Source organism: Borostomias antarcticus (assembly GCF_949987555.1).
Source record: "Borostomias antarcticus genome assembly, contig: scaffold_43, whole genome shotgun sequence".
Lineage (NCBI taxonomy): Eukaryota > Metazoa > Chordata > Actinopteri > Stomiiformes > Stomiidae > Borostomias > Borostomias antarcticus.
This window is the reverse complement of record NW_028176769.1, coordinates 632,545-642,128: the sequence shown is the minus strand read 5'-3', so window position 1 is coordinate 642,128 and position 9,584 is coordinate 632,545.

Genomic DNA, 9,584 nt, shown 5'->3' with positions numbered 1-9,584 from the left:
TATGCCACTATCAAACCAATGCACTAGCTACTGTCTATCCCAACTATGCCACTGTCAAACCAATGCGCTAGCTACTGTCCATCCCAACTATGCTACTGTCAAACCAATGCGCTAGCTACTGTCCATCCCAACTATGCTACTGTCAAACCAATGCGCTAGCTACTGTCCATTCCAACTATGCTACTATCAAACCAATGCGCTAGCTACAGTCCATCCCAACTATGCTACTATAAAACCAATGCGACTAGCTACTGTCCATCCCAACTATGCTACTTTTAAACCAATGCGCTAGCTACTGTCCATCCCAACTATGCTACTATCAAACCAATGCGCTAGCTACTGTCCATCCCAACTATGCTACTATCAAACCAATGTGCTAGCTACTGTCCATCCCAACTATGCTGCTATCAAACCAATGTGCTATCTACTGTCCATCCCAACTATGCTGCTATCAAACCAATGTGCTAGCTACTTACCATCCCAACTATGCTATCAAACCAATGCGCTAGCTACTGTCCATCCCAACTATGCCACTATCAAACCAATGGGCTAGCTACTGTCTATCCCAACTATGCCACTATCAAACCAATGCGCTAGCTACTGTCCATCCCAACTATGCTACTGTCAAACCAATGCGCTAGCTACTGTCCATCCCAACTATGCTACTGTCAAACTAATGCGCTAGCTACTGTCCATTGCAACTATGCTACTATCAAACCAATGCGCTAGCTACAGTCCATCCCAACTATGCTACTATCAAACCAATGCGCTAGCTACAGTCCATCCCAACTATGCTACTATCAAACCAATGCGCTAGCTACTGTCCATTCCAACTATGCTACTATCAAACCAATGCGCTAGCTACAGTCCATCCCAACTATGCTACTATCAAACCAATGCGCTAGCTACTGTCCATCCCAACTATGCTACTGTCAAACCAATGCGCTAGCTACTGTCCATCCCAACTATGCTACTATCAAACCAATGCGCTAGCTACTGTCCATCCCAACTATGCTACTATCAAACCAATGCGCTAGCTACTGTCCATCCCAACTATGCTACTATCAAACCAATGCGCTAGCTACTGTCCATCCCAACTATGCTACTATCAAACCAATGCGCTAGCTACTGTCCATCCCAACTATGCTACTATCAAACCAATGTGCTAGCTACTGTCCATCCCAACTAGGCTACTATCAAACCAATGCGCTAGCTACTGTCCATCCATCAAACCAATGCGCTAGCTACTGTCCATCCCAACTATGCTACTATCAAACCAATGCACTAGCTACTGTCCATCCCAACTATGCCACTATCAAACCAATGCGCTTGCTACTGTCCATCCCAACTATGCTACTGTCAAACCAATGCGCTAGCTACTGTCCATCCCAACTATGCTACTATCAAACCAATGCGCTAGCTACTGTCCATCCCAACTAGGCTACTATCAAACCAATGCGCTAGCTACTGTCCATCCCAACTATGCTACTATCAAACCAATGCGCTAGCTACTGTCCATCCCAACTAGGCTACTATCAAACCAATGCGCTAGCTACTGTCCATCCCAACTATGCTACTATCAAACCAATGCACTAGCTACTGTCCATCCCAACTATGCCACTATCAAACCAATGCGCTAGCTACTGTCCATCCCAACTATGCCACTATCAAACCAATGCGCTAGCTACTGTCCATCCCAACTATGCTAATATCAAACCAATGTGCTAGCTACTGTCCATCCCAACTATGCTACTATCAAACCAATGTGCTAGCTACTGTCCATCCCAACTATGCTGCTATCAAACCAATGTGCTAGCTACTGTCCATCCATCAAACCAATGTGCTAGCTACTGTCCATCCCAACTATGCTACTATCAAACCAATGCGCTAGCTACTGTCCATCCCAACTATGCTACTATCAAACCAATGCGCTAGCTACTGTCCATCCCAACTATGCTACTATCAAACCAATGCGCTAGCTACTGTCCATCCCAACTATGCTACTATCAAACCAATGCGCTAGCTACTGTCCATCCCAACTATGCTACTATCAAACCAATGCGCTAGCTACTGTCCATCCCAACTATGCTACTATCAAACCAATGCGCTAGCTACTGTCCATCCCAACTATGCTACTATCAAACCAATGCGCTAGCTACTGTCCATCCCAACTATGCTGCTATCAAACCAATGTGCTAGCTACTGTCCATCCCAACTATGCTACTATCAAACCAATGCGCTAGCTACTGTCCATCCCAACTATGCTGCTATCAAACCAATGTGCTAGCTACTGTCCATCCCAACTATGCTGCTATCAAACCAATGCGCTAGCTACTGTCCATCCCAACTAGGCTACTATCAAACCAATGCGCTAGCTACTGTCCATCCCAACTATGCTACTATCAAACCAATGCGCTAGCTACTGTCCATCCCAACTATGCCACTATCAAACCAATGCGCTAGCTACTGTCCATCCCAACTATGCCACTATCAAACCAATGCGCTAGCTACTGTCCATCCCAACTATGCTACTATCAAACCAATGCGCTAGCTACTGTCCATCCCAACTATGCTACTATCAAACCAATGCGCTAGCTACTGTCCATCCATCAAACCAATGTGCTAGCTACTGTCCATCCCAACTATGCTGCTATCAAACCAATGTGCTAGCTACTGTCCATCCCAACTATGCCACTATCAAACCAATGCGCTAGCTACTGTCTATCCCAACTATGCCACTGTCAAACCAATGCGCTATCTACTGTCCATCCCAACTATGCTACTATCAAACCAATGTGCTAGCTACTGTCCATCCCAACTATGCTGCTATCAAACCAATGTGCTAGCTACTGTCCATCCCAACTATGCCACTATCAAACCAATGCGCTAGCTACTCTCTTTCCCAACTATGCCACTGTCAAACCAATGCGCTAGCTACTCTCTTTCCCAACTATGCCACTGTCAAACCAATGCGCTAGATACTGTCCATCCCAACTATGCTACTGTCAAACCAATGCGCTAGATACTGTCCATCCCAACTATGCTACTGTCAAACCAATGCGCTAGCTACTGTCCATACCAACTATGCTACTATCAAACCAATGCGCTAGCTATAGTCCATCCCAACTATGCTACTATCAAACCAATGCGCTAGCTACTGTCCATCCCAACTATGCTACTATCAAACCAATGCGCTAGCTACTGTCCATCCCAACTATGCTTCTATCAAACCAATGTGCTAGCTACTGTCCATCCCAACTATGCTACTATCAAACCAATGTGCTAGCTACTGTCCATCCCAACTATGCTGCTATCAAACCAATGTGCTATCTACTGTCCATCCCAACTATGCTGCTATCAAACCAATGTGCTAGCTACTTACCATCCCAACTATGCTATCAAACCAATGCGCTAGCTACTGTCCATCCCAACTATGCCACTATCAAACCAATGGGCTAGCTACTGTCTATCCCAACTATGCCACTATCAAACCAATGCGCTAGCTACTGTCCATCCCAACTATGCTACTGTCAAACCAATGCGCTAGCTACTGTCCATCCCAACTATGCTACTGTCAAACCAATGCGCTAGCTACTGTCCATTGCAACTATGCTACTATCAAACCAATGCGCTAGCTACAGTCCATCCCAACTATGCTACTATCAAACCAATGCGCTAGCTACTGTCCATTCCAACTATGCTACTATCAAACCAATGCGCTAGCTACAGTCCATCCCAACTATGCTACTATCAAACCAATGCGCTAGCTACTGTCCATCCCAACTATGCCACTATCAAACCAATGCGCTAGCTACTGTCCATCCCAACTATGCTACTGTCAAACCAATGCGCTAGCTACTGTCCATCCCAACTATGCTACTGTCAAACTAATGCGCTAGCTACTGTCCATTGCAACTATGCTACTATCAAACCAATGCGCTAGCTACAGTCCATCCCAACTATGCTACTATCAAACCAATGCGCTAGCTACTGTCCATTCCAACTATGCTACTATCAAACCAATGTGCTAGCTACTGTCCATCCCAACTATGCTGCTATCAAACCAATGTGCTAGCTACTGTCCATCCATCAAACCAATGTGCTAGCTACTGTCCATCCCAACTATGCTACTATCAAACCAATGCGCTAGCTACTGTCCATCCCAACTATGCTACTATCAAACCAATGCGCTAGCTACTGTCCATCCCAACTATGCTACTATCAAACCAATGCGCTAGCTACTGTCCATCCCAACTATGCTACTATCAAACCAATGCGCTAGCTACTGTCCATCCCAACTATGCTAATATCAAACCAATGCGCTAGCTACTGTCCATCCCAACTATGCTACTATCAAACCAATGCGCTAGCTACTGTCCATCCCAACTATGCTACTATCAAACCAATGCGCTAGCTACTGTCCATCCCATCTATGCTACTATCAAACCAATGCGCTAGCTACTGTCCATCCCAACTATGCTGCTATCAAACCAATGTGCTAGCTACTGTCCATCCCAACTATGCTACTATCAAACCAATGCGCTAGCTACTGTCCATCCCAACTATGCTGCTATCAAACCAATGTGCTAGCTACTGTCCATCCCAACTATGCTGCTATCAAACCAATGCGCTAGCTACTGTCCATCCCAACTAGGCTACTATCAAACCAATGCGCTAGCTACTGTCCATCCCAACTATGCTACTATCAAACCAATGCACTAGCTACTGTCCATCCCAACTATGCCACTATCAAACCAATGCGCTAGCTACTGTCCATCCCAACTATGCCACTATCAAACCAATGCGCTAGCTACTGTCCATCCCAACTATGCTACTATCAAACCAATGCGCTAGCTACTGTCCATCCCAACTATGCTACTATCAAACCAATGCGCTAGCTACTGTCCATCCATCAAACCAATGTGCTAGCTACTGTCCATCCCAACTATGCTGCTATCAAACCAATGTGCTAGCTACTGTCCATCCCAACTATGCCACTATCAAACCAATGCGCTAGCTACTGTCTATCCCAACTATGCCACTGTCAAACCAATGCGCTATCTACTGTCCATCCCAACTATGCTACTATCAAACCAATGTGCTAGCTACTGTCCATCCCAACTATGCTGCTATCAAACCAATGTGCTAGCTACTGTCCATCCCAACTATGCCACTATCAAACCAATGCGCTAGCTACTCTCTTTCCCAACTATGCCACTGTCAAACCAATGCGCTAGATACTGTCCATCCCAACTATGCTACTGTCAAACCAATGCGCTAGATACTGTCCATCCCAACTATGCTACTGTCAAACCAATGCGCTAGCTACTGTCCATACCAACTATGCTACTATCAAACCAATGCGCTAGCTATAGTCCATCCCAACTATGCTACTATCAAACCAATGCGCTAGCTACTGTCCATCCCAACTATGCTACTATCAAACCAATGCGCTAGCTACTGTCCATCCCAACTATGCTTCTATCAAACCAATGTGCTAGCTACTGTCCATCCCAACTATGCTACTATCAAACCAATGTGCTAGCTACTGTCCATCCCAACTATGCTGCTATCAAACCAATGTGCTATCTACTGTCCATCCCAACTATGCTGCTATCAAACCAATGTGCTAGCTACTTACCATCCCAACTATGCTATCAAACCAATGCGCTAGCTACTGTCCATCCCAACTATGCCACTATCAAACCAATGGGCTAGCTACTGTCTATCCCAACTATGCCACTATCAAACCAATGCGCTAGCTACTGTCCATCCCAACTATGCTACTGTCAAACCAATGCGCTAGCTACTGTCCATCCCAACTATGCTACTGTCAAACCAATGCGCTAGCTACTGTCCATTGCAACTATGCTACTATCAAACCAATGCGCTAGCTACAGTCCATCCCAACTATGCTACTATCAAACCAATGCGCTAGCTACTGTCCATTCCAACTATGCTACTATCAAACCAATGCGCTAGCTACAGTCCATCCCAACTATGCTACTATCAAACCAATGCGCTAGCTACTGTCCATCCCAACTATGCTACTGTCAAACCAATGCGCTAGCTACTGTCCATCCCAACTATGCTACTATCAAACCAATGCGCTAGCTACTGTCCATCCCAACTATGCTACTATCAAACCAATGCGCTAGCTACTGTCCATCCCAACTATGCTACTATCAAACCAATGCGCTAGCTACTGTCCATCCCAACTATGCTGCTATCAAACCAATGTGCTAACTACTGTCCATCCCAACTATGCCACTATCAAACCAATGCACTAGCTACTGTCTATCCCAACTATGCCACTGTCAAACCAATGCGCTAGCTACTGTCCATCCCAACTATGCTACTGTCAAACCAATGCGCTAGCTACTGTCCATCCCAACTATGCTACTGTCAAACCAATGCGCTAGCTACTGTCCATTCCAACTATGCTACTATCAAACCAATGCGCTAGCTACAGTCCATCCCAACTATGCTACTATAAAACCAATGCGACTAGCTACTGTCCATCCCAACTATGCTACTTTTAAACCAATGCGCTAGCTACTGTCCATCCCAACTATGCTACTATCAAACCAATGCGCTAGCTACTGTCCATCCCAACTATGCTACTATCAAACCAATGTGCTAGCTACTGTCCATCCCAACTATGCTGCTATCAAACCAATGTGCTATCTACTGTCCATCCCAACTATGCTGCTATCAAACCAATGTGCTAGCTACTTACCATCCCAACTATGCTATCAAACCAATGCGCTAGCTACTGTCCATCCCAACTATGCCACTATCAAACCAATGGGCTAGCTACTGTCTATCCCAACTATGCCACTATCAAACCAATGCGCTAGCTACTGTCCATCCCAACTATGCTACTGTCAAACCAATGCGCTAGCTACTGTCCATCCCAACTATGCTACTGTCAAACTAATGCGCTAGCTACTGTCCATTGCAACTATGCTACTATCAAACCAATGCGCTAGCTACAGTCCATCCCAACTATGCTACTATCAAACCAATGCGCTAGCTACAGTCCATCCCAACTATGCTACTATCAAACCAATGCGCTAGCTACTGTCCATTCCAACTATGCTACTATCAAACCAATGCGCTAGCTACAGTCCATCCCAACTATGCTACTATCAAACCAATGCGCTAGCTACTGTCCATCCCAACTATGCTACTGTCAAACCAATGCGCTAGCTACTGTCCATCCCAACTATGCTACTATCAAACCAATGCGCTAGCTACTGTCCATCCCAACTATGCTACTATCAAACCAATGCGCTAGCTACTGTCCATCCCAACTATGCTACTATCAAACCAATGCGCTAGCTACTGTCCATCCCAACTATGCTACTATCAAACCAATGCGCTAGCTACTGTCCATCCCAACTATGCTACTATCAAACCAATGTGCTAGCTACTGTCCATCCCAACTAGGCTACTATCAAACCAATGCGCTAGCTACTGTCCATCCATCAAACCAATGCGCTAGCTACTGTCCATCCCAACTATGCTACTATCAAACCAATGCACTAGCTACTGTCCATCCCAACTATGCCACTATCAAACCAATGCGCTTGCTACTGTCCATCCCAACTATGCTACTGTCAAACCAATGCGCTAGCTACTGTCCATCCCAACTATGCTACTATCAAACCAATGCGACTAGCTACTGTCCATCCCAACTATGCTACTTTTAAACCAATGCGCTAGCTACTGTCCATCCCAACTATGCTACTATCAAACCAATGCGCTAGCTACTGTCCATCCCAACTATGCTACTATCAAACCAATGCGCTAGCTACTGTCCATCCCAACTATGCTACTATCAAACCAATGCGCTAGCTACTGTCCATCCCAACTATGCTACTATCAAACCAATGCGCTAGCTACTGTCCATCCCAACTATGCTACTATCAAACCAATGCGCTAGCTACTGTCCATCCCAACTATGCTACTATCAAACCAATGCGCTAGCTACTGTCCATCCCAACTATGCTGCTATCAAACCAATGTGCTAGCTACTGTCCATCCCAACTATGCTACTATCAAACCAATGCGCTAGCTACTGTCCATCCCAACTATGCTGCTATCAAACCAATGTGCTAGCTACTGTCCATCCCAACTATGCTGCTATCAAACCAATGCGCTAGCTACTGTCCATCCCAACTAGGCTACTATCAAACCAATGCGCTAGCTACTGTCCATCCCAACTATGCTACTATCAAACCAATGCGCTAGCTACTGTCCATCCCAACTATGCCACTATCAAACCAATGCGCTAGCTACTGTCCATCCCAACTATGCCACTATCAAACCAATGCGCTAGCTACTGTCCATCCCAACTATGCTACTATCAAACCAATGCGCTAGCTACTGTCCATCCCAACTATGCTACTATCAAACCAATGCGCTAGCTACTGTCCATCCATCAAACCAATGTGCTAGCTACTGTCCATCCCAACTATGCTGCTATCAAACCAATGTGCTAGCTACTGTCCATCCCAACTATGCCACTATCAAACCAATGCGCTAGCTACTGTCTATCCCAACTATGCCACTGTCAAACCAATGCGCTATCTACTGTCCATCCCAACTATGCTACTATCAAACCAATGTGCTAGCTACTGTCCATCCCAACTATGCTGCTATCAAACCAATGTGCTAGCTACTGTCCATCCCAACTATGCCACTATCAAACCAATGCGCTAGCTACTCTCTTTCCCAACTATGCCACTGTCAAACCAATGCGCTAGCTACTCTCTTTCCCAACTATGCCACTGTCAAACCAATGCGCTAGATACTGTCCATCCCAACTATGCTACTGTCAAACCAATGCGCTAGATACTGTCCATCCCAACTATGCTACTGTCAAACCAATGCGCTAGCTACTGTCCATACCAACTATGCTACTATCAAACCAATGCGCTAGCTATAGTCCATCCCAACTATGCTACTATCAAACCAATGCGCTAGCTACTGTCCATCCCAACTATGCTACTATCAAACCAATGCGCTAGCTACTGTCCATCCCAACTATGCTTCTATCAAACCAATGTGCTAGCTACTGTCCATCCCAACTATGCTACTATCAAACCAATGTGCTAGCTACTGTCCATCCCAACTATGCTGCTATCAAACCAATGTGCTATCTACTGTCCATCCCAACTATGCTGCTATCAAACCAATGTGCTAGCTACTTACCATCCCAACTATGCTATCAAACCAATGCGCTAGCTACTGTCCATCCCAACTATGCCACTATCAAACCAATGGGCTAGCTACTGTCTATCCCAACTATGCCACTATCAAACCAATGCGCTAGCTACTGTCCATCCCAACTATGCTACTGTCAAACCAATGCGCTAGCTACTGTCCATCCCAACTATGCTACTGTCAAACCAATGCGCTAGCTACTGTCCATTGCAACTATGCTACTATCAAACCAATGCGCTAGCTACAGTCCATCCCAACTATGCTACTATCAAACCAATGCGCTAGCTACTGTCCATTCCAACTATGCTACTATCAAACCAATGCGCTAGCTACAGTCCATCCCAACTATGCTA